The sequence below is a fragment of the Engystomops pustulosus genome, chromosome 6 (genome assembly GCF_040894005.1).
Source record: "Engystomops pustulosus chromosome 6, aEngPut4.maternal, whole genome shotgun sequence".
NCBI lineage: Eukaryota > Metazoa > Chordata > Amphibia > Anura > Leptodactylidae > Engystomops > Engystomops pustulosus.
The window spans coordinates 48,547,078-48,573,256 of NC_092416.1; the positions used below are offsets into that span (position 1 = coordinate 48,547,078).

A 26,179-nucleotide genomic window follows, 5' to 3' on the forward strand; every position below is an offset into this window, starting at 1 on the left:
TTTAGGACGTATCTAATTTGGGTTAACTCATTTACTAAGTGTCTGTTGGACGCATTTTCTTCGGGTTTCCCTACTATTTCCTTTTTGCATCGAATTGCCCCGGGATTTTGGCGCACGTGATCGGATTGTGTAGATTGGCGCCGGGTTTCACACGACACAAATCGGGGGGGCGTGGCCGTCGGACAACCCGCCAGATTTGGACCCGGTAAGTAAATCTGCCCCAATGTTCTGTTTACCTTATGTTCGCCATTGGCAACAACGTATGGAAGGTTACATTTCATAACACTTCCATTATTTATAGTGGGAGTTTATAACAGAACCTACCAAGCATGTGTGTGAACTAGGCTGGAGAAGGCATAACAAAATGAAAAAACTCAAAAGAAGCATACTCATGTACTTCAGTAGGAAATATGTACGTCAAGACCAGAGGAGTCTAGAAAACTTGCGAAAATTGTAATAATAATATTAATGAATAATTTTGAATGGAGATGTTCTTTATTAGAGATGAGCGAGCACTAAAATGCTCGGGTACTCGTTATTCGAGACGAACTTTTCCCGATGCTCGAGTGCTCGTCTCGAATAACGAGCCCCATTGAAGTCAATGGGAGACTCGAGCATTTTCCAAGGGGACCAAGGCTCTGCACAGGGAAACTTGGCCAAACACCTGGGAACCTCAGAAAAGGATGGAAACACCACGGAAATGGACAGGAAACAGCAGGGGCAGCATGCATGGATGCCTCTGAGGCTGCATAATCGCACCATTATGCCAAAATTATGGGCAACAGCATGGCCATGACAGAGTGACAGAATGAAGCTAGATAGCATCTAAAACATCTAATAATTGACCCTGACACTATAGGGGACGGCATGCAGAGGCAGCGGCAGCAGGCTAGAGAGTGTCATTGCGACATACCCTAAATGGACTCAGGCTTCAAACCAATGGGTGGCAGAGAGGAACCAAAGGAGGTGAGCAAGAAGCGCTGAAATAATATCGGTACATGATAAAAGTTTGCCAGTATATTTTGTGGATTACACAGCAGGGTGGCGACAAAGTTAACAAGTTTGATGTGGAATGCCCTGTAATAGCTCTTGGGCGGTGTGCCTTTTATCGCCTAGGCTCAGCAGTTTGAGCACCGCCTGCTGTCGCTTAGCGACGGCACTGCTGCTGTGCCTAGAGCTACCGACTGATGGCGCCATGGCCACGGATGGTAATTCGGAGGAGGAGGAGGTGGAGGAGGGGTGGGAGGAGGAGGAGGTATAGTAGGCCTTTGAGACCTGGACCGAGGTAGGCCCCGCAATCCTCGGCGTCGGCAGTATATGACCAGCCCCAGGGTCAGACTCGGTCCCAGCCTGCACCAAGTTAAGTGTAGTAGCGTTCTTATAAGTTTGGGATATGGCGGATGAGGGGAATGTAAACAGATGCGCAAGAAGCGCTGAAATAATATCCCTAAATGGTAGAAGTTTGCCAGTATATTTTGTGGATAACACAGCAGGGTGGCGACAAAGTTAACAACTTTGATGTGGAATCCATGAAAACAACCCAAATTGGTGCCTGACACACCTCGTTTGATAAGGGGACGATGTATGGAGGCAGCTATATGGACGACTTTTGGAGGTAGCAATGGAGACAACGTGTGGAGGCTGCTATGGAGACAATTTAATTTGGATAGTGCCTGTATGTGGCAGTCCAAAAAAGTTTTCAAACCAGAGGAGCAGGTAGGTGGCCCTCCAGAAAAATGGAATAGATTGAGGGCCTGTATGTGGCAGTCCAAAAAAGTTTTCAAACCAGAGGAGCAGGTAGGTGGCCCTCCAGAAAAATGAAATAGATTGAGTGCCTGTATGTGGCAGTCCAAAAAAATTTTCAAACCAGAGGAGCAGGTAGGTGGCCCTCCAGAAAAATGGAATAGATTGAGTGCCTGTATGTGGCAGTCCAAAAAAGTTTTCAAACCAGAGGAGCAGGTAGGTGGTCCTCCAGAAAAATTAAATAGATTGAGTGCCTGTATGTGGCAGTCCAAAAAAGTTTTCAAACCAGAGGAGCAGGTAGGTGGCCCTCCAGAAAAATTGAATAGATTGGGTGCCTGTAGGTGGCCCTCCAGAAAAATTAAATGCATAAAGTACTATAGCTAGAGCCAGTGGGCCCTGTCAAAAAATAGCCAGTTTCCTCTGCTTTAGTGTACAAAGAGGAGGAGAAGGAGGAAAATGAGGAGGAGGAGGAGTGCATAAATTATTCAGGTTGAGCTTCCTTCACCTGGTGGAGATTGGAAATTAGGAGAAATCCAGGCTTTATTCATCTTAATAAGCGTCAGCCTGTCAGCGCTGTCAGTCGACAGGCGTGTATGCTTATCGGTGATGATGCCACCAGCTGCACTGAAAACCCGCTCGGACAAGACGCTAGCGGCAGGGCAGGCAAGAACCTCCAAGGCGTACAGCGCCAGTTCGTGCCACATGTCCAGCTTTGAAACCCAGTAGTTGTAGGGAGCTCTGTGATCATTTAGGACGATGGTATGGTCAGCTACGTACTCCCTTACCATCTTTCTGTAAAGATCAGCCCTACTCTGCCGAGACTGGGGACAGGTGACAGTGTCTTGCTGGGGTGACATAAAGCTGGCAAAAGCCTTGTAAAGCGTACCCTTGCCAGTGCTGGACAAGCTGCCTGCTCGCCTACTCTCCCTTGCTACTTGTCCCGCAGAACTACGCACTCTGCCGCTAGCGCTGTCAGAAGGGAAATACTGTTTCAGCTTGTGCACCAGGGCCTGCTGGTATTCATGCATTCTCACACTCCTTTCCTCTCCAGGGATGAGAGTGGAAAGATTTTGCTTGTACCGTGGGTCCAGGAGAGTGAATACCCAGTAATCGGTGCTGGAATAAATTCTTTGAACGCGAGGGTCACGGGATAGGCAGCCTAGCATGAAATCTGCCATATGCGCCAGAGTCCCAACGCGCAAGAATTCACTCCCCTCACTGGCCTGACTGTCCATTTCCTCCTCCTCCAACTCCTCCAACTCCTCTTCTTCTGCCCATACACGCTGAACAGTGAAGGTCTGAGCAATGCTCCCCTCTTGTGTCTCGCCAACATTCTCCTCCTCTTCCTCCTCATCCTCCTCCACCTCCTCCGATATGCGCTGAGAAACAGACCTGAGGGTGCTTTGGCTATCAACAAGGGAATCTTCTTCCCCCGTCTCTTGTGACGAGCGCAAAGCTTCCGACTTCATGCTGATCAGAGAGTTTTTCAACAGGCCAAGCAGCGGGATGGTGAGGCTGATGATGGCGGCATCGCCACTGACCATCTGTGTTGACTCCTCAAAGTTACTCAGCACCTGACAGATATCAGACATCCACGTCCACTCCTCATTGTAGACTTGAGGAAGCTGACTGACCTGACTACCAGTTCTGGTGGAAGTTGACATCTGGCAGTCTACAATTGCTCTGCGCTGCTGGTAAACTCTGGATAACATGGTTAATGTTGAATTCCACCTCGTGGGCACGTCGCACAACAGTCGGTGAGCGGGCAGTTGGAGGCGGCGCTGCGCTGCCCTGAGAGTGGCAGCATCTGTGCTGGACTTCCTGAAATGCGCACAGATGCGGCGCACCTTCGTGAGCAAATCTGACAGATTGGGGTATGTCTTGAGGAAACGCTGAACTATCAGATTTAACACATGGGCCAGGCATGGCACATGTGTCAGTCTGCCGAGTTGCGGAGCCGCCACCAGGGTACGGCCGTTGTCACACACAACCATGCCTGGCTTCAGGTTCAGCGGTGCCAGCCACAGATCAGTCTGCGCCGTGATGCCCTGTAATAGTTCTTGGGCGGTGTGCCTTTTATCGCCTAGGCTCAGCAGTTTGAGCACCGCCTGCTGTCGCTTAGCGACGGCACTGCTGCTGTGCCTAGAGATAGCGACTGATGGCGCCATGCCCACGGATGGTAGTTCGGAGGAGGAGGTGGAGGAGGGGTGGGAGGAGGAGGAGGCATAGTAGGCCTTTGAGACCTGGACCGAGGTAGGCCCCACAATCCTCGGCGTCGGCAGTATATGACCAGCCCCAGGGTCAGACTCGGTCCCAGCCTCCACCAAGTAAACCCAATGTGCCGTCAGCGATATATAGTGGCCCTGCCCGGCAGCACTCGTCCACGTGTCCGTGGTCAGGTGGACCTTGTCAGAAACGGCGTTGGTCAGGGCACGGATGATGTTGTCTGACACGTGCTGGTGCAGGGCTGGGACGGCACATCGGGAAAAGTAGTGGCGGCTGGGGACCGAATACCGAGGGGCGGCCGCCGCCATGAGGTTGCGAAAGGCCTCGGTCTCTACTAGCCTATAGGGCAGCATCTCCAGGCTAAGCAATCTGGAGATGTGGACATTAAGGGCTTGGGCGTGCGGGTGGGTTGCACTATATTTTCTTTTCCGCTCCAGCGTCTGGGGTATGGAGAGCTGAATGCTGGTGGATGCTGTGGAGGATCGTGGAGGCGACGATGGGGTTTTTGTGCCAGGGTCCTGGGCAGGGGGCTGACTATCAGCTGACACAGGGGAAGGAGCAGTGGTGTGCACGACCGGAGGTGAACGGGCTTGGTGCCACTGATTCGGGTGTTTAGCATTCATATGCCTGCGCATACTGGTGGTAGTTAAGCTAGTAGTGGTGGAACCCCTGCTGATCCTGGTTTGGCAAAGGTTGCACACCACAGTCCGTCGGTCATCCGGTGTTTCCTTAAAGAACCTCCAGACTTCTGAAAATCTAGCCCTCGCCGCGGGAGCCCTCGCCACGGGAGCTTCACTACGTGACACATTTGGCGCTGATGCACCTGCTCTGGCCCTGCCTCTCCGTCTGGCCCCACCACTGCCTCTTCCAACCTGTTCTGCTATAGGACTCTCCTCCGTCTCAGAAGCACTGTGTTCACCCGGCCTCTCAACCCAGCTTGGGTCTGTCACCTCATCATCCTCCGATCCCTCAGTCTGTTCCCCCCTCGGACTTCCTGCCCTGACAACAACTTCACCACTGTCTGACAACCGTGTCTCCTCATCGGCGGACACCTCTTTACACACTTCTTCCACTACGTCAAGAAGGTCATCATCACCCACAGACTGCGACTGGTGGAAAACCTGGGCATCGGAAAATTGCTCAGCAGCAACCGGACAAGTGGTTTGTGACTGTGGGAAGGGTCCAGAAAACAGTTCCTCAGAGTATGCCGGTTCAAATGCCAAATTTTCCTGGGAGGGGCAGACTGGGGGGGAGGAGGCTGAGGTGCAGGAGCTGGAGGAGTGCCGATTTCGGTGACATGGGTGGACTGCGTGGAAGACTGACTGGTGGACAAATTGCTCGAAGCAATGTCGGCAATCCACGACATCACCTGTTCGCACTGTTCTGGCCTCAACAGTGCTCTACCACGAGTCCCAGTAACTTCAGACATGAACCTAGGGAGTGTAGCTCTGCGGCGTTCCCCTGCTCCCTCATCAGCAGGTGGTGTCTCACCCCACCCAGGACCACGGCCTCTGACCCCTGCAGTAGATGGACGCCCACGTCCCCGCCCTCGTCCTCGTCCTCTACCCCTAGCCCTCGGGTTAAACATCTTGAAAATGAAAGTTATATAACTTTAATTTTTTTTTTTACTTTTTTTTGTGTTTTTTAGTTTTTTTTTGTGTTTTTTAGTTTTTAAAACCAAACAATGCTATCCTATTGCTATGGCTATTTTCTAGCCAAGTATGAAAGCACACTGCTATGCCAGATGAGATGACGCTGAGTTATGAAAAAATAAACGTAAAATAAAAAGGAAATGGCAGACTGTGCCTAATTGAAATCCAACCCCTAATAAATTATCCCACTTCGGTCTTTGCGATGGATATGTGCAACACTAAGCGCTAAACACAGCGGTCGCAAGTCTCACTCCAAATTCCTCACAATTGGCTAGTATATGCACTGCAGCAAGGACAGCCACCAGCAGATCAACCAGAAATAAAATATATATAACGCTATTGTAGGCGTAAGTAAGCCGTTTGGATTCTCCTTTGGCTATTTTCTAACCAAGTATGAAAGCACACTGATGAGATGACGCTGAGTTATGAAAAAATAAACGTAAAACAAAAAGGAAATGGCAGACTGTGCCTAATTGAAATCCAACCCCTAATAAATTTTCCCACTTCGGTCTTTGCGATGGATATGTGCGTCACTAAGCGCTAAACACAGCGGTCGCAAGTCTCACTCCAAATTCCTCACAATTGGCTAGTATATGCACTGCAGCAAGGACAGCCACCAGCAGATCAACCAGAAATAAAATATATATAACGCTATTGTAGGCGTAAGTAAGCCGTTTGGATTCTCCTTTGGCTATTTTCTAGCCAAGTATGAAAGCACACTGATGAGATGACGCTGAGTTATGAAAAAATAAACGTAAAATAAAAAGTAAATGGCAGACTGTGCCTAATTGAAATCCAACCCCTAATAAATTATCCCACTTCAGTCTTTGCGATGGATATGTGCGTCACTAAGTGCTAAACACAGCGGTCGCAAGTCTCACTCCAAATTCCTCACAATTGGCTAGTATATGCACTGCAGCAAGGACAGCCACCAGCAGATCAACCAGAAATAAAATATATATAACGCTATTGTAGGCGTAAGTAAGCCGTTTGGATTCTCCTTTGGCTATTTTCTAACCAAGTATGAAAGCACACTGATGAGATGACGCTGAGTTATGAAAAAATAAACGTAAAATAAAAAGAAACTGCCAGACTGTGCCTAACTGAAATCCAACCCCTAATAAATTTTCCCACTTCGGTCTTTGCGATGGATATGTGCGTCACTAAGCGCTAAACACAGCGGTCGCAAGTCTCACTCCAAATTCCTCACAATTGGCTAGTATATGCACTGCAGCAAGGACAGCCACCAGCAGATCAACCAGAAATAAAATATATATAACGCTATTGTAGGCGTAAGTAAGCCGTTTGGATTCTCCTTTGGCTATTTTCTAACCAAGTATGAAAGCACACTGATGAGATGACGCTGAGTTATGAAAAAATAAACGTAAAATAAAAAGAAACTGCCAGACTGTGCCTAATTGAAATCCAACCCCTAATAAATTTTCCCACTTCGGTCTTTGCGATGGATATGTGCGTCACTAAGCGCTAAACACAGCGGTCGCAAGTCTCACTCCAAATTCCTCACAATTGGCTAGTATATGCACTGCAGCAAGGCCAGCCACCAGCAGATCAACCAGAAATAAAATATATATAACGCTATTGTAGGCGTAAGTAAGCCGTTTGGATTCTCCCTTGGCTATTTTCTAGCCAAGTATGAAAGCACACTGATGAGATGACGCTGAGTTATGAAAAAATAAACGTAAAATAAAAAGGAAATGGCAGACTGTGCCTAATTGAAATCCAACCCCTAATAAATTATCCCACTTCGGTCTTTGCGATGGATATGTGCAACACTAAGCGCTAAACACAGCGGTCGCAAGTCTCACTCCAAATTCCTCACAATTGGCTAGTATATGCACTGCAGCAAGGACAGCCACCAGCATATCAACCAGAAATAAAATATATATAACGCTATTGTAGGCGTAAGTAAGCCGTTTGGATTCTCCTTTGGCTATTTTCTAACCAAGTATGAAAGCACACTGATGAGATGACGCTGAGTTATGAAAAAATAAACATAAAATAAAAAGAAACTGCCAGACTGTGCCTAATTGAAATCAAACCCCTAATAAATTTTCCCACTTTGGTGTTTGAGGTGGATATGTGTGTCACTAAGAGCTAAACACAACGGTAGCAAGTCCCCCTGCAAATTCCTCACAATATGGTACTAGCTGCACTACTAGTGCCAGCAAGCCCAGCCACAAGCAAACAAACAAAAAAAAAGTATAACGTTATTGTAGCCCTAAGAAGGGCTGTTGGGTTCTTGTTGAATCACTCCTGCCTAACAATATTCTAATAGAACACCCTAACGCTTTCCCTGACCAGCAGCAGCTCTCTCTCTAGCGGCATCCAGACACAGAATGATCCGAGCAGCGCGGGCAGCGGCTAGTCTATCCCAGGGTCACCTGATCTGGCCAGCCAACCACTGCTATCGACGTGTAAGGGTACCACGTCATGCTGGGTGGAGTGCAGAGTCTCCTGGCTTGTGATTGGCTCTGTTTCTGGCCGCCAAAAAGCAAAACGGCGGGAGCTGCCATTTTCTCGAGCGGGCGAAGTATTCGTCCGAGCAACGAGCAGTTTCGAGTACGCTAATGCTCGAAATAGCATCAAGCTCAGACGAGTATGTTCGCTCATCTCTATTCTTTATGAAGGTTTCTGGGATTTTAATGCTCTCCATGCTGGCAAAAATACTAGAACTCAAATGGAATCACAATGGAAAGGGTCATGATTTATCAATGTCTTCGAGAATACAAATCTGACATAGTCGCAACCCCATAGTCACAACCAACTAAATTTTTGAATGTTGATAAAAGTCCAAACCGATTTCACCATTGCAAAGGATGTGATGCCATGTTCTTTTCCATTCTCCTCCTACTTTGTAAAAGAATGACGACCCCCTGTATTCACCAATAATCTGTCTATAAAAGACAGCTATAATATGAGGCAATGTAATCTAACCCGTCCTGTCTATATATTTTAACATCTACTTTATAAGGAAATTTAAATCCCACCGGCTCCGCCAATACAGACAGGGGCAAATCTATGTGGAAATGGCATCAGGTTAGCGAAGGTCACAAAGACCAAGTTTCCTAAATGCATTTTAATTTTTCCATAAAGCAACATGAAGAAAGATGGCCGTTTTAATACTTGTGTCTTAGCCAAGCCCTTCTTAATCCATCTTATGCTTAACAGATATCAACACTTGTGCTGGGAGATTTGTCTTGTATAAATACCCTCAAGAAATAAATAAACTGTAGGATACTAAGGCTCTGGCTCTATCGCTTTCTTTTCCTCTGCCTGTAATGTCCCCAGCTGCTGTCTGAATCAGTCTTAAATAGAAGCCTGTACTTCATTCTAGAGATAACTCAGCCTCGGCTAGTAATATAGGACAAGAAGCTCAGAATCCATAGTGGATTGCTTTTCAATTACCATGACATTAATCTGTGTGTTTATGAAGAGAACATATTAAACAAAGGGTAAAAAAAACACAACAATGACCCGACTATAAGATTCCTACGTTATAATTTTGGCATTTATTTCAACGACAAGCATACCTGTGGTTTTGTTTCTATTCTTTGTTGCAAATCCTAATTAATCCTCAGCAGGCAGGGTGGTGATGAGACCCAGATATCCGTTTTCATGAATCGAGCTGATCGGGGTGGAGTGGGGAAGACAGAAAAAAATTGCAGATTTGGGTGACTGCCAAGTGGCTCGCCAGATTCCCTATAGGCCCATTCAGATAATAGATACAAGTCTTATAGACAGGTGGCCATCTCCGCATAGTATCAGTGTTAAATGCATGGCCATACATTGTACAAGCTGTGGCCTTACACTAAGCCTAGTGGCTTTTAGTCTAAAGTTACCACATGTTGGCTGTCAGCCAGTCGTCCGTGTGTATATCCGCTCAATAAGCTCAAGCTATGCTTCAGACAGTAGTGAAACGGAGAATATAACCTAAACACCACATTTTCTGTCTTGTCTGTGGGGAAAATCATCAAGCTCCTTGTTAACTAAAGAAGTGTCCCAGAAGAACCAGTATGTGGGCAGATCAGCAGCTTTCCAGACACATTACAAGAGATATTAGCTTTCACGGAGTCCTCTATAAGTCATGATGGGGGAGATTTATCAGAAGTGTCTGTGGTACAACTGTTCTCGTTGCCCATGGAAACCAATCAGAGCTCAACTTTCATTTTATAAACTGCTGTGGGAAAATGAAAGCTGAGCTCTGATCTCCCCGGTACCCAGCCTCCTGTCAGCACTGGCACTGATCCTGACATGCCCGATATATTTAGAAAGGTAAAAAACAAGCTGGAGCCGTGCTGCTCAATTTCCCATATTTAATTCAGAATCACAGTGGACTACGCGTTTCGGAAGCGGAACGCCTCCTTCATCAGGTCCAAGAATACAAGCGTTCTGCTTCCGAAACGCGTAGTCCACTGTGATTCTGAATTAAATATGGGAAATTGAGCAGCGCGGCTCCACCCTGTTTTTTACCTTTCTAAATCCCTCGTTATCATCCGCTACAGCCAGTAGTATTGGATGACAGGTTTACTGCAGCAGCTCTCATTGTGTGTTTATATGTGACAAAGTCATCATCCGATCGGTGTGTCTATATGCTATATAGTCATCGTCCGATCGGTGAGACATTCATTGCCAACAATTACCACTTCTGTCTCTGATACTACTATATATGTACATGTATATGTATATATAATTGTATATTTGTCTACATATTTATTATCATATAACTTGCGCTGTGTTCAATTTGCTTTTTCATATATGTATGCCTGATATATATACAAATTTAGACATATGGTTGGAGTTATATCTCAACCTACCAGTATTATATGTATGATGAAGATTGTATGAGACTTTAAGGTTTACAAAAGTCCTCTGTGTCTGTTTAGTTTGTGGCTCACCACGTTGCTTTGCTGCCTGTTATACCACTAGTCTTGAGTTCTGATGCTGTCTTAAACATTTGTTGTAATATGCATAGGAACAGTGTGGGGTTGCAGGGAGGAGTCTGTGTCTGGGGTTGGTAGAAGGGGCATGTCCTGCCATCATGAGATAATCAGATAAACTTTTTATCAACAGTAAAGTGACGGAAAGACTCAAGTAAGATGTTCGTTATAAAAATAAGTATTTAAAGTACAGTAAGCTATTGCAACACCCCACACCGGGGCCTAGCCTTTTCTTGGGTCCGGGAGGCAGCCTCGGCCCAGAATACCGGAGTGGCTGGCAGTTGCGGCCTAGGGAATGCTGATGTCATGGTGCTTGGTATGGGGACCGGAGGGCTGTCCTACAGCCTGGCAGGTCTGCAGGTGGTGTGTGCAAGAAATATGGAGGGAGAGGCTGATGTATTGGTTTCTCCTTGGGGCAACACCTGAGTGTCTGTAGGATGAATCCCTGGGTAAGGGAGACCATGGTGGGTGTCTCGGAGGCAACTTTGTGCAAATCAACTTATAGTTCTTTATTGAACAGCAGGCAATGGCCAAACATGATAACACGGCATATGCTTGGACACTGGGATGCTCAAGGAGAGTTGGTATGCAGGAAAGGTGCACACAGCCTGATAGAAGATGCAGGCTGGGCTGGTTCAAGGAGAACTGTGTCCAAGTAGTAGAAGCAGGCAGTAGGCATGAGGCACTAGAAGTTCCTGGGATTAGTATCTGTGGCAGCAATGGGGCATATGCTGCACACTCTCCTCTGCAGTCTGACTCCAAGATGGAGTCTCTCACTCTGACTGAATGATGTACTCTCACCCAGCAGGGGCTTTTTATACTCCCCCTGGTCAGGTGGTAGCACCTCTCCAATCACACTCCAGCTTTCATAACAAACAGATCATTGGCTGATTACATACACCAGTTAACTGTGTATTGCCTTTCCAGTCAGTATCTTCAAGCTGCAATTACTAAGTTTCCTATGTTACAGCTTCTGACATGGAGAGGGACACTTTCGCAACACCTACCTAACCCTTTGCATTGGCAGGGGTGTTGCACTATTAGTTTTCCGAAGAACAGCCCCTTTAATGCTAATATATTTCTATAGGGCAATGCATATTTTTATATACTTTGGTTCAGAAAATCATTTCTATGAAATAAAATAAGAAAAGAGTGCACTGGGATCCATTGGATGTTATGAATTGAATGATTTTTTCCCTTTCGAAGCAGAGTTTTCAGTTCTATTACAGGAAAACTCTTTCTATGTTATAGCACCCCATATGGAGCTGTACAGTGGCAATATGGTGGATTACACTGTTTCCTATTGTGCACAGTACTATCAGATGAAATGCATATGGATGTCTATATGGGGCCCAAATTTAAGAATACGCAACAATATAGTGAAATGTTGTGATTTTTGTAACTGCACTATACTACATAGTAATAACACTGGGACAGTGACACTAAACATTGCTATATCCCTATTTTGGGCTTTTAGTAGGATTTAAAGGAAATCCACCATCAAAATGAAGCACCAGGGACACTAAGGACCCTTTCACACTTGCGTTGCAGATCATGTCAGAATCTGATCAAAGTACAATGGGGCAGATTTATCAAGCTGTCTGAAAGTCAGAATATTTCCAATTGCCCATGGCAACCAATCACAGCTCAGCTTTCATTTCACCAGTGCTCATGAATATTTTAAAGGGGAGCTGTGATTGGTTGCCATGGGCAATTGGAAATATTCTGACTTTCAGACTGCTTGATAAATCTGCCCCAATGTGTTTTTGATGCATCTCCATGGTGCGTTTTTCACATGTGTGACTTCACATGTGTGACTTTTCACTGTGAAAAGTAGAGCATGCTGAGATTTAAACGCGAGTTTAGAAAAATGTGTGTGTGTGTGCATGAGAAAAACCTCTGAAAACACCAATTTATTACAATGGGTCAGAGATCCAGACACTGTGACTGTGGTAATCTTCTTGTATTTGTTATCCATCCTTCTAAAATCAACTTTTATAATTATGCTTATTAGCAAGAAGGGTTCTGTGAAGCATTGCTTGAGCTCAAGATCTAGCTTCATAGGCTGTTACACTGTCTCCCTCTCTGCCCAGCTGTCTCAGCACTTTCCCATCCCTCTGCCTGCTGTTATCTCACATAGTGGGAGGTGGAAGTGTTGAGACAGCTGGGCAGAGAGGGAGACAGTGTACCTGCCTATGAAGCCAGATCACGAGCTCCATAGCATAATTAGCTTTTCTAGCTCATTAACATCATTTTAAAAGTTGATTTTAAAAGAAAGAAGGCCATAATTAACAAATATAAGACGATTACCACAGTCACAGTGCCTGGATCTATGAGTGAGTGTCCCTGGTTTATCATGATGGATTTTGATGATAGATTTCCTTTAACACAAGTGTTTAATGTTAAATTGTAATCAAATGTATACTTTTTTGTGTGTGACATGGTCCGCTATCGCTAGATTGAGATAGATAGAGATAGATAATTCTTCGCCTTGTTTATTTTAAGCTAGCACTAAATGTGAATGTCTATGATTTCTAGATACGACCATGGAAAGTATTTGCTTTCACAGCTGAAAAATATCTAATTTCAATTTCTCATATCATGTAACATGTGCCACGGAAAAAAGGACCCAGTGTTGCATATCTTATCGCCATTAACGTCACTCAGCCAAGCACGGTAACTGTAATGTCGCCCTATCATCTGAAATAAAATGACAGTATTTGATTTGCAAAAACAGATGCACTTCTGCGCGTAACACGTATTATATGTATAAATTATTACAGTAAAGGAACATCAGTAGTTGTTTTTAATTAAACGATGAAAAATGACTTGTCATATTTCCATGTCATGTTTATTTTCAAGATCGCCCAAAAGAAAATAAATAAAATACATGACAGGGGTGTGCAACATATCACATGCATATCACAGAGGCAGGTCATGCTGCTGCTATTGGGCCCCTGGAGAAATGTGGCCCGGTCTTGATTTGTCATTTATCCTTTTCTATTTGATAAACATATCTTTTATTATGTCAATATATCCCCAATATAAACATGGTTGTTATCTTATTACAGTAAATCTGTGGAGTAGCCTGCCTTAAGAGCTGGTCATAGTAGGGACAGCAGAGAGCTTCAAGGTGTCCTTTTACATCTAAATAGCATTGACGGTTATTTTATAATATAGAGTAGGAAGGAGGACATGGATAACGGATATAAAAAGATTACCACAGTCCCGTTTCCTGGATGTATAAGTAAGTGCCCTGGTTTATCATGGTAGATTTCTTTTAAATCTAAAATATATTGGTCCTCCTCTTTAAAAGGTTTTACAATGTATAGGTTGCCAGATTTTTAATTGCTTCTTTCAGATACAATAGATGGTGTTGGAACACTCTGGCTGTTAACAGGAAAGAGCTCTATTAAAGATATGAAACTACTACTCTAGTATCAAATACCAGGGATACACTTCAGCCTCATTGCCAGGTTTCAGTAATATTATGAAATCTCTGATGCCCTAACTGCACTATAATATTTTATGTCTCTACCATCTGTGGCTCTGCCACGTGGAATCCATGAGTATAGTGTACATTGAATTACCCCCGAACTGCCACTGAATGTAGAATATTAGCTTATTTAATGAATATTTGGGTGCAAAATTCTTGCCTGAGGGTTGATTCACATAATGGAATTTTCATGTAGATTTTTTGGGGGGATTTGTGTAAAATCTGCATCTAATGCATGTGAATGTGGTTTTTGCTATCCCATTCACGTACATAGAAAAGTTTTCAAAAGATTTTCCAGCTGGAAGAAAAACCATCTTTATGTGTGACCTGTGACTTATTTTCTGCAAAAAGATAGGTTTACTTGTATTAAATGACATTAGGCTTAAATTTCATGTGGCAGTGCTAATCCATGACAGCAAAGACCCAAAAGTCATCCTAATGTTTCTAAACTGCAAAATAAATATGAACATGGGGGGGTATGAACTTTAAAGGGGTTGTCCACTTTACCTCATGTTTTTTGTAATGTGTGTGTAAGTGTGAGGGGAGTGGGATATTAGGTAATTTACCGATATACATCTATTAATAGTTATGCTCCATTTTCTTGATATGTAAAGTTAATACTTTACATATATTGGGGCACATTTACTTACCCGTCCTGTTGACACTGCCGATCCGGAATGTCCGACGGTTATTCGGAGCTGCCGCGAGTCACTAAGATTGTGCTTCCAATTTCCTGCATGTGTCCCTTAACCGCTGGGGTCCGCCGCAGTTCACCTTCTTCTTCCTGGTGCATGTGAGTGCTGGTCCCCCTGTCTTTTACCTCATCAACCAGACCTATCCATAAAATGGCTCCAGATGGAGGGTCATGTGATCGCTATCTTTTTATGATCAATCGCCCTTCCAGGGCCATGATCTTTTATTCATGAATAATATCATATAAGGTCCTAGCAGGGGGAGATTGTTCATGGAGAGATACAGATCACATGACCCTCTATCTGCAACCGTTTTATGGACAGTAATGACAACTGATGAGGTCAAGGACATTTCTGAACATGCGGTCTTACAATATATATATATATATATATATATATATATATATATATATATATGTATGTGTGTGTGTGTGTGTGTGATGTGTGTGTGTAAATTACCTAATATCCTGAACCACACACACATTACAAAATCATGAGGTAAAGAGGTCAACCTCTCAATAGTGGGTTAACAAGAAGACAACCTAGTAAGAAGGTTTATTTTCTAGGGGTGGGTACTAAGAATTACTTTATATGGTCTGCCTGTTATGAACTTTTTGGAGACAGTGATAGGACCACAATGATTTAATATTTTTGGAAGTTTGAACAAAAGTGACATATATGGAGCACGTGATGGGCAAGCCACGGCTGGTCTTAGCAGTCATGTATAAATGAGCAATACACAGCCAATGAGCCAGAGATTGATACAGCAATCACATGCACAATGTATATACTAATGGTTTGAAAGTGAAATGGCAGTGAAAGTCCTGGAAACCAGAAAGTCTCTGCTGGAACCAGGAGGACCCCTGGGGAGGAGACTTTATGGTTTATATATTTTTACATAAAATCTGTAAAAGAGGATTTTTTATGAGCATAGCCTAAAAGAGCTTTCACTTAATTCACAGTCAACAAATATTTTTATCCAATATAAAGATTTTCTACATCTTGAATTTGACATTTCCTGAATTATCACAGAGGACAAAGATCTGGTACAATCCCAGAGAAAAACATGTTTTATTGTACCTCCTGTCTTGGAGAGACGTAAGCTCCAGAAATGTAAGCGCTTTCTGTTCCTCTCTATGCAATCTGTTTGCGCAGTGATATTACACAATGACAAGAAGCCTTTTACCTCTCTGAATTAAAGCAAAGTGCTCTATCTCCCATTGGCTGTTGGGGAAGTTGGGACGTGTTGTGCAATGTCTTTATTCTTCTATTCCTTTCTTCCTTCACATTTCTCATCCCCCAGTCTCCCTGTGCTGAGTTTCCTGCCAGCTTGGCTTGTCGAAAAAATCAAAATGAAATCTCCTCCATTTTTCTTTTCCTGAACAGATTGGAAGTCATTATGCTCAGCTGAGCTAAGAGATGGCCTGGGAGGGAAGAAAACATTTCACAGTAAGACTCTCCGAGGCCAGCGGAAGAAAACAGCCTGCAGATACAAGTCATTGTGAGCTCAAATTAAGTTTGTTTTACTGCAAATGCAGGCATGGACCAGCTGCAGCAGTCACAGGGAGACATGTACACTCAGTCTAAGGTATTCTGCCCTCTACAATATAAAAATGAGTAAGTTTATTAGCTATTAGTAGAGAAGTGCATATCTATTCAAGGTTTTGTGGTTTTGGCACAAATTAAATACAAATATTTTCCATCACATCTATTAGGATACAATTATTATCATTTCAGTGAAAACTGAATATTAAAACACCTTTCAAAATTTACTAAATGAGATACCCTATATACCCGTGCATAAGCCGAGTTTTTAAGCACAAAAATATTCAGAAAAACCCCACCTCGGCTTATACACAAAAATCTATGAAAAAAAATGACATACTCACCTTCTGGCACTCCCTGAAGCTTGGAGTGGCTCACTGATGCTCCCGCCTCGCGGCTCCTCTTCTTTCTTCTCTCTGCATGTAACAGTGGGCAGAGGCACGTCCATTTGCTCTATCGGACGACGGACACTGTGATGTTTTGTCGCTGGTGAGGTCATAGTGTGCGCCGGTGTTCAGAGCACAAGGACTTGCCTCTGCTCCTGTTACAGAGAGAAGGAAGAAAGGAGCCAAAGGGACAAGAGCATCGGGAGCCGCGCTTAGCATCATGGACTGCCAGAAGGTGAGTATGTGGGTTTATAAATTTATACGCTGAGGGGCTGCTTGTGACCAATGCATTTCCCATGCATACTCGAGTCAATCAGTTTTCCCAGTTATTTTTGGCAAAATTAGGCACCTCAGCTTATACTCGGGTCGACTTATACTCGAGTATATACAGTATTTTAAAAACCCTATGTTTTTAGAGGACTAATAGGTTTTATATTCCAATCAAGGTATACATCTGTGCTGCTTTGGTAAATAACATCAGATAAATGCTATAAATAATTGATCCCCACTCAAGTATTTGTTTTCTATTTGAATGATAAATCTCTCTTCTATCTCTACATTTATTGAGTGCTGGATTTTATTTATGTTATAAATAATTGGTGCTGCCTCTATCCATGTACCCACTGATGGGTGTCCCAACCACAAAACTCACAAAATGAAATCACTCTGCAGGTTACATCTACACTGAACAGTAAAATGTGTTATATAGGCATTGGGGCAGATTTATCAAGCTGTCTGAAAGTCAGAATATTTCTAGTTGCTTTCATTTTACCAGTGCTCATGAATATTTTAAAGGGGAGCTGTGATTGGTTGCCTAGGAACTAGGAATAATCTGACTTTCAGACAGCTTGATAAATCTGCCCCATTGTGTATGCTACACTTTCTTGCTTGAGATTTGGAAAATGTCAAGATTATTTAGATCAATAGTTACATAAAAACATTACAATATATGATTCAGGATGTTCTTCTCAGCTCATAAATTCAATTTTAATTAGTTGTGTATGCTATTTTCCTAGCAACCTTTTTATAAGATCACATGACAAATCTGGGCAAAACTAGATAGACAAAAAGCTAGAAATACATCCTCTGCCCACAAAAGTCCACATGCAGGGGGCCGCTTTAGGACAGGAGGCCCTGGGCAAATACCCAGTTTTCCACCCTCCAATGCATAACATAACCAATAATACGAGCCCTAAGTCCTTATGTAGGCACTATACAGTTTTGATGTACTGTAGAGGAAGCTTCCAATATATTGTTTACAGAGAAGGAGTCCATGTGATAGCTGTAGGAGTCCATGTGATAGTAAAAATTAAGATGCCCAGCCAGCGAAAGGGGCAAATGCCCTTTGTCCCACCTTCAAAGTCCCACCTTTCTAAATGAACAACACTTACGTTCAATATCAGTACAAAAGTTTATTTTTCTCAAAATTTCAGAGTCTGATGCATTCTTAGACATAGGGTGGGGACAGAGGATATATGAATGATTCCATTGTGATCTTGTCTTCTATACACCTGGACTGATTACAGCAAGGTTGTCTAGATTTGTTCCCAGGTTAATTATGGGGATGTGTCAACAGATTGTCAAATTATAGTCAGATGATAGACAGAATGGTACAATGTGAGACATTAATAGCTATTATTCTGCCATAATACTCCGAATATCATGGATGACATAAAGTGTCATAGTTTCATCTATGTGACATACCATAAGCTACTTGCATATTAGTCTGAAATGTTAGATAAACTATGATAGGAAATCATGTAACATAGAACTCTAAGCATCTATCTCTTTTAGGAAGAGTCTCAACACCTAGTCATGGGCTATGTCTAGCATTGCAATCCATCCAGTGTCTGAATGTCCCTCCTGGGCACTTAATGATCCTCCGATGGGCACAGGCTGTAATAATTGAACCCATGAATAAAGAAAAAAAAAAACGTAATTTGAAGGCTGCTTGGATATTTTTACTAGTTAAGACCCCAAAATGTTATCTGGAACCCCAGTCCGAGTCCTTTTCTATTAAAGTGAATGCATCTAATCTGCTATAGGAGGGCAGATGTGGTTCTAATTCTGGAGAAAACAGCTGACTCCTTTCTCATCCAGGAGAACCTCTTCCCGTTCCTTCCATCTATAACCTTTACATCTCTCTCCGCAGAACATTAGTGCTATTAACCAATCAGCTCCTGATCCATCCACAATCAATGTTCAACAAAGTGCAAAAGTCATTAACTTGAAAGCCGTTAATGACCAATTATTACTCTTACACCTAAAGCGAATAGACCCCTAAATGAGAGTGGAGTCTGTCCTGCTTCTAATGGCTCCAAGGCGGACCTATTAAGACTGTCTGCATCCTGAATCGTAGAGAGGCTGAAATTGTGGTTTGGTGCCTTTTCTCAGCTTTTTCTTCAATTAGTCTTCACTAATGGCGTGCGTCTTACGTTATTTTCCGCAGAAACATCTCATTTTCTTTACAGACTTTGCTAAAAGTGTCAAAAATGAGAAAAGGCCAGTCGCCACCAATGCTTTTGCGAACCTATTAATACATATTTTCTGCTCCTTTTCACTCCATATAACTTAGCCCGGTTAATCTATCTCTGTTTAAGCATGCAATGCAGTCATCCTCTGTGACTAAGGAATCTCTGCCAGGATTAAGAATGAGACAGGGGAATCAAAGCCAGTGAAGTGCAGACTGTGTGAAATAAGCGTTCTTAGCCGATTCAGAGGTAAACTTGAAAAGCTTTATGCTAGAAGAGTGATCACACCTATTGAAGGCCTCTAATCCCCACCATAAAGGAGACTGCAAGGAGTTTCTCAAAGAGAAAGCTGCCGAAAAGAGTTTGCAGTTCAAGCTACAATGTAAAAACACACAGGAAACAGAAGTTCTGAATTTACTAGTATTACTACTTTTTTCTATAGCGCATTTCTTTTTATTTTATAGGAACGTAAAATGTATACAGCAACAAAAGAGAAGAAATGTAATCCCCAAGTACAAGTGAGCATGAGTAGCACAGGAAACATGTCGGCTGCTAAGGGCTGATTTGCACTTCAGAGCTTTCTGTACACAAGGACCTAGCTCTTGCCATAAATGCACCTACCACTAGGGGCCAGTGTTCTTCATGTTTGGTTTATGTCGGGCAAATTCTCTGTGTCATGTATATGTACCAACAAGTACTGATTCTAGCCTTCTATTGAAAGCAGATAAGACTGAAGACTCCATGTTTTGTACAACGTGAAATTCTGTGGATGCTCTAAAAGAGCATTAACGGAGCTTAAAGATAAATCCTTGGTTTAAGTTAATTTCATCATAAAAAAATAAAATAATGGAAACACCCATATACTTTTTTACAAAGTGTTAAATCCCTTCACTATGAAGATGCAGTCGAAGCTGCATAGACCAGATGGGGCTGAGTAGATGTTTTGTAGTGTCTAATCAGCAGGCATCATGTTATAGAGCAGGAGGGGCTGAGCAGATTACTGTATACATAGTGTCCTATCTGCAAACAGAATGTGATATAGCAAAAGACAATGGGGCACATTTACTAAGGGTCCGCAGCCGCGAATCCGTCGGGTTTTTCCCGAATATTTCCGTTTTGCGCTGTATTTCACGGGATTGTGGCGCTCGCGATAGATTTTTGGCGCAATCGCGCCGACTTTCACGCGACAGAAATTGGGGGGCGTGGCCGCTGGACAACCCGAAGGATTCGTAAAAACTGCGGAATTTAAAAAGCCATTTGTGTCGCAAGATCAAGCACTCACATACACCAGAAAAAAGCAAGTGAACTCCGGAGGACCTCAGCGCAGCAGCGACACCTGGTGAATATCGGCGCACGGACCTTAGTGAATCCGGGCCGGACCCGAATCCAGCACAGAGAACGCGCCGCTGGATCGCGAATGGACCGGGTATGTAAATCTGCCCCACTGAGCACATAGCGTTCTATCTGAAGACACCATGTTGTAGAGCAGAAGAAACTGCAGATTCTACGTTGGGGCAAATTTATCAAGCAGTCTGAAAGTCAGAATATTTCCAATTGCCCATGGCAACCAATCACAGCTCAGCTTTCATTTCACCAGTGCTCATGAATATTTTAAAGGGGAGCTGTGATTGGTTGCCATGGGCAATTGGAAATATTCTGACTTTCAGACTGCTTGATAAATCTGCCCCATTGTGTCCTATTTGCAGGCAGCATGATATGAGCAGATAGTATAAAATGTCTGCAAACAGTTGTAGATCAGGGCAAACAAGCAGATTTTACATGATGTCCTATCTGCAGACAAAATGTTATGGATCAGGAGAAGATGAGCAGATTGTACACAATGGCCCACATTTATTAATGCATTTATGACAGTTTTCTGTCTGACTTTGCACTGAAAAGAAACTGCTTATACATGTATTTATAAAAAGTCTACTTAAGACTCCCACACTTGCTATTCAGCAGGGTCTATAATAGTATGCCAGTGGAACACTATTGTAGATCAGCAGTATTGCAGACACCCTAGGGCAGTGATGGCAAACTTTTTAGAGACCGAGTGCCCAAACTACAACAAAGACCCACTTATTTATCGCAAAGTGCCAACACAGAAATTTAATTTGTGATTTATACTCCCTTCTCTGTCACAGTTTTCATTTGAGGACACCAATAAAGCAGAAAATAGTCCCAGGTAGAGCTGTCACTTCAAAATAGCTCTGTGCACAGCAAGTCCTGGGATGTCTGGGACTGCAGGAAGGTACCTGGAGTCATCTCTGGTGATGGCCTGAGTGCCCACAGAAAGGGCTCTGAGTGCCACCTATGGCACCAGTGCCACAGGTTAGCCATCACTGCCCTAGGGTCTAATTATACAGTAATTTTTTTTTAAAATAATAAAAACCTAAACGTTTAAATCACTCCAGTTCCTGTATAACTGTTAAAATAAATGAATAAATGAAATCACAAACATGATAGGTATCGTCAAGTCCCAAAATGCCTGATGTATTAAAATATAAAAACGGTTATTCCCTGCAGTGAACCCCTTTGCAGAAAATAGCGCCCAAATGTCAGAAACGCCACTTATTTTTAATTTTTCAAATAATAATTATTTTATTAAAAAGACAACTTACACAACTATGAATAGGACACAATAGGGGTCATTTACTAAGGGCCGATTTGCTTTTTCCCGACGTGTTACCCGAATATTTGCGATTTGCACCGATTTTTCCTGAATTGCCCCTGGATTTTGGCGCACGCGATCGGTTTGTGCCGCATCCGTGCCGGCATGCACGCGACGGAAATGGGGGTGTGGCCAAACGAAAACCCCACGGATTCGGAAAAACCGCCGCATTTAAAGAAAAATAAGTGTCGCTGTACACACTCTTACCTTCACCCAGCAATGGATCGTGGACTCCGGCGGACCTCAGCGGACTTCAGCGCAGCAGCGACACTTGGTGGACGTCGGAGGAACTGCCTTAGCGAATCGCCGGAAGACCCGAATCCACCGCAGAGAACGCGTCACTGGATCGTGAATGGACCGGGTAAGTAAATCTACCCCAATGAGTCATTTGGAGCGCACACTGAAAGCTGTAAAAGGCACAAAAAAAATGGCTGAAATGTGTTTTTTTGTCAGTTTCACCAGATTTGGAATTTTTTTTTGCAGTTTCTCAGTACACAGTATGGAATATTAAATACCATCACTAGGAAGTGTAATTTGTTATGCAAAAAACAAGCCCTGATACAGCTGTGTACACAGAAAATGTAAAAAGTTATGGAATTTTGCACACTCCACAGGCAAACTGCACATTTTGATAATGTGACCCATTGTCCTACCTGCAGACAGCATTATATAGAGCAGAAGGAACTGAACAGACTAAACCTCTGAGGGTGAGGTCACAGGTGACGCTAGAACTGGGGGGCGGGCTCATTTACTGAGGGTCCGAATCGCCCACTTTCGTCTGGTTTCTCGAACTTTCTCGCAACAGAAATCGGGGTATGGCCGTCGGACAACCCGACGGATTCGGAAAAAACGCGGAATTTAAAAAAGAATTTGTGTCGCAAGATCAGCACTACCCGAATCAGCGTCAGACAACGTGTCACGGGATCGCCACTGGACCGGGTAAGTATATGTGCCCCACTGTGTAGCAGTGTGTAGTGGGGTTATCACAAACTGGACACAAATACAGGCGGTCCCCTACTTAAGGACACCCGACTTACAGACAACCCATAGTTACAGACAGACCCCTCTGCCCACTGTGACCTCTGGTGAAGCTCTCTGGATGCTTTAAAATAGTCCCAGTCTGCAATAATCAGCTTAAAATGGTCTGCAATGAAGCTTTATTGATAATTCTTGGTCCTATTACAGCAAAAAAATTTGAAACTCCAATTGTCACTGGGGCAAAAAAAAAAATTGTCGGGAACTACAATGATAAAATATACAGTTTCGACTTACATACAAATTCAACTTAAGAACAAACCTACAGTCCCTATCTTGTATGTAACCCGGGGACTGCCTGTATATGATCAGGCCGAGGCATAGACATATATAGGTCTTTTACCAACCCATGAATACAAAATTGTTTTGTTAACTGCATAGATCCAGAAGGTAGAACACTGACAACACCAGAACCATGCCAAATACAGCACCAGAGCTAAAATCATACAATAAATCCAGCCCCCTAACCAAGTTCTACACATACATAGCAGAATACTAACAGTAAATACAGCACTAAAACCGAGTTTGTACATATTTACAACACAATAACAAAGTTCAGAACATGAAAAAGCACCAGAACTGAGATTAGAAAAAAAAATACAGCACCAGAACTGAGATCAGGAAATAAATACAGCACCAGGACCCAGTTTAGTAAATAAATACAGCATCAGAACACAGCTCAGTACATTAAAAAAAACACTTTTTAAAACCCAGCTAAATACAAGATCAGTGTCAAAAATATGGAGTGCAGAATTTTAAACTCAGGTGTAATGCCAGCACTTACTATAAATCCGATGATGTCTAATCAAAGGAGTCTGTTTTTTTTTTCTTCTTCTTCTTCTTCTTCCTGTCAGCCATTTCAGCTTCTCCAGCCAACACTCCACTCTGCACAAAAAGTTTAGGTTCCTCACTCCATCATCTCCTCTGTTTTCTTATCAAAAATGTAATACTGTTATGGTGTTCCCCTAGAAATCATTATTATGCCCCCACAGTAAATAATATAGTAACATTCCCTTCACGGTAACCAATATAGTAACAGTGCCCCCACACAAAATGTCCCCAGTAGCCAATGATATAAAAAGAAAAAACTTAATTTGTTTCTTCCCTTGAGCCTCGATTCTGGAGCTGCAGCACAGCGGATGCAAAGTTACATCACACGCCAACTGTGCCAGGTCACCTTTGACGCAGTGCAGGTGGACGCATTACTGTACTTTGGCTGCGCAGGAGGGCAGTAGCCATTATAGGAATGGTGGCCATATAGAAGCTAATATAGTCATAGTAGTCAAATCAAAGTGCCCCCACAGTTATCAATAGTCACAGTGACCCCATTGTAGCCAAGACACAGTTACCCCCACAGTAGCCACATCACATTGCCCCCCCCCCTCATAGTAGTCAAGTCAAAGGTTCCCCATAGTTGCTTTAATACTAACTCTGAGTTTTCTGTTCACGATAAGTATCACCATACCATAACCCCTCCCATGCCGAAGATGTCTGCACACCCCTACAACCACTGGCATGGGAGTTTTTAAGGAGTGGATGTGCAGACAGTAAAGACTGCACGGCCCCTTCCATCCTCCTGCAACCAGCAGGACATGGGATATCAAGGGAAGTATTGGATCTTGCTGGCTGGGGACATGTGATCCACAGCTCTAGGAGGCGAACAGGAACCTTTATCAGGGTAAGTATAATATGGGTGACTCTATTAGGGTCTTACTCTTACCATGTTAAAGTTTCCTATAAGTGTCCATCCTTTTTAAGGTAAATCACTGCCCTAAGTACCCACAATGAATAAAAGGACACATAAAGGAATGTGAGTCATCATTCTGCTTTTCCTCAATTATTGGAACCAGTTGTTTTTTTCACAACCAGTCTCGGAGAACTGCCTGCATTTCACCACCCACCTGGTTTCTAGGGTTCCCAAAAGTAGGGTTGCATTATGATTAATATGCCCCAGCCTCAATTATTTATTTATGCAAAGCTTGATATATATTTTCAACAATTTACCAATGCTCATCTTCTTTACAGAATGGGACTCACAATCTAATCTACCAGTATGTTCTGGAGTGTGGGAGGAAACCGGAGTACCTGGCGGAAGCCCAAGCAAACACGGAGAGAACATACAAACTTTTTGCAGATGTTGATACTTGCGCCCATCATGGCACCTAATTTGCTGAGTCTGCAGAAAAACTTGCAGACATATAGATATGAATTTTCATTTTCTTTCATTTATTCCTTCGTTTGGAATCATGTCTAACTATATACAGGATAATCATGTGATGCATCATCCGCACACTGTAATTACTCCCATTTACACAGTTAATAGTATTTAAATAAATTGAGCCTAGTTGCCTAGCAGCCAGATTATGCAACATTATTTATATAGGCGATCAATATCATTGACTTATCAATACCACACTGAGACCTCAAGAATGAACAGTAAGTAGGATGAGGGGTTCAATGGAGAGATCATTAGTAGGTAAAATAGGTTGACTATATCATATAAAATCATAATTATAGGGTAATTGTAGAATATGACGGTAAGATGCAGTAGATAATTAGCATGAAAAATGTGAACTAAATACACCCAAAATATATGCCAAATATGAATCCACCCCCCAAAAACTGAAAATGACAGTACTTCTAACATTATATTTGGCATAATATACTAAAGTGTTTTGCATTGTGTAGATCCAAAACAACGGGTGCTCATTACCTATCACATGCGTTTCAATGGAAATACATATGAGATCGCCCACTTGAATTTACGATACATTTCTAAATGTCATGTTCATAAATGCCCCATTTATCTTAAATCTGGAAACATGGGTCTAGTTTTTTTTTGTCTTTTGTATGAAAAATCAGGCCGAGTCATGCACACTTGCATTTTCATTGCGTTTCTAAATGCAATGCAAGCACAGTGCGGCACATTTACTAAAAATGGTGGTCTGTACTATATGCAGTTTGCCTGTGTAGTGTGCACAGGGCGCCAGATTCAGGATTTATGACGCCCGCTCTTCATGAATCTGGTGCCCCCTGCACTGCTCCGACAGAGTACACCAACTGTTTTTGGGTGCACCTTTAACATGGGCTGTGCATGTGAGTAATAATAATAATTCCTTTATTTATACACTCACCGGCCACTTTATTAGGTACACCTGTCCAACTGCTCGTTAACACTTAATTTCTAATCAGCCAATCACATGGGGGCAACTCAGTACATTTAGGCATGTAGACATGGTCAAGACAATCTCCTGCAGTTCAAACCGAGCATCAGTATGGGGAAGAAAGGTGATTTGAGTGCCTT

General features: G+C 43.1%; 1 long non-coding RNA gene across 2 annotated transcripts in view; it reads left to right on the forward strand.

The window, feature by feature from the left end:
- Nucleotides 1-18,553, forward strand: part of LOC140065680 (uncharacterized) — a 30,187-nt gene extending 11,634 nt beyond the window's left edge. For both annotated transcript variants that reach the window (XR_011848020.1, XR_011848019.1), the window contains exons 3-4: nucleotides 16,154-16,355; nucleotides 18,493-18,553. This is a non-coding gene — a long non-coding RNA (uncharacterized lncRNA). The remainder of the gene's footprint in view (nucleotides 1-16,153; nucleotides 16,356-18,492) is intronic.
- Nucleotides 18,554-26,179: the final 7,626 nt, after the last annotated feature.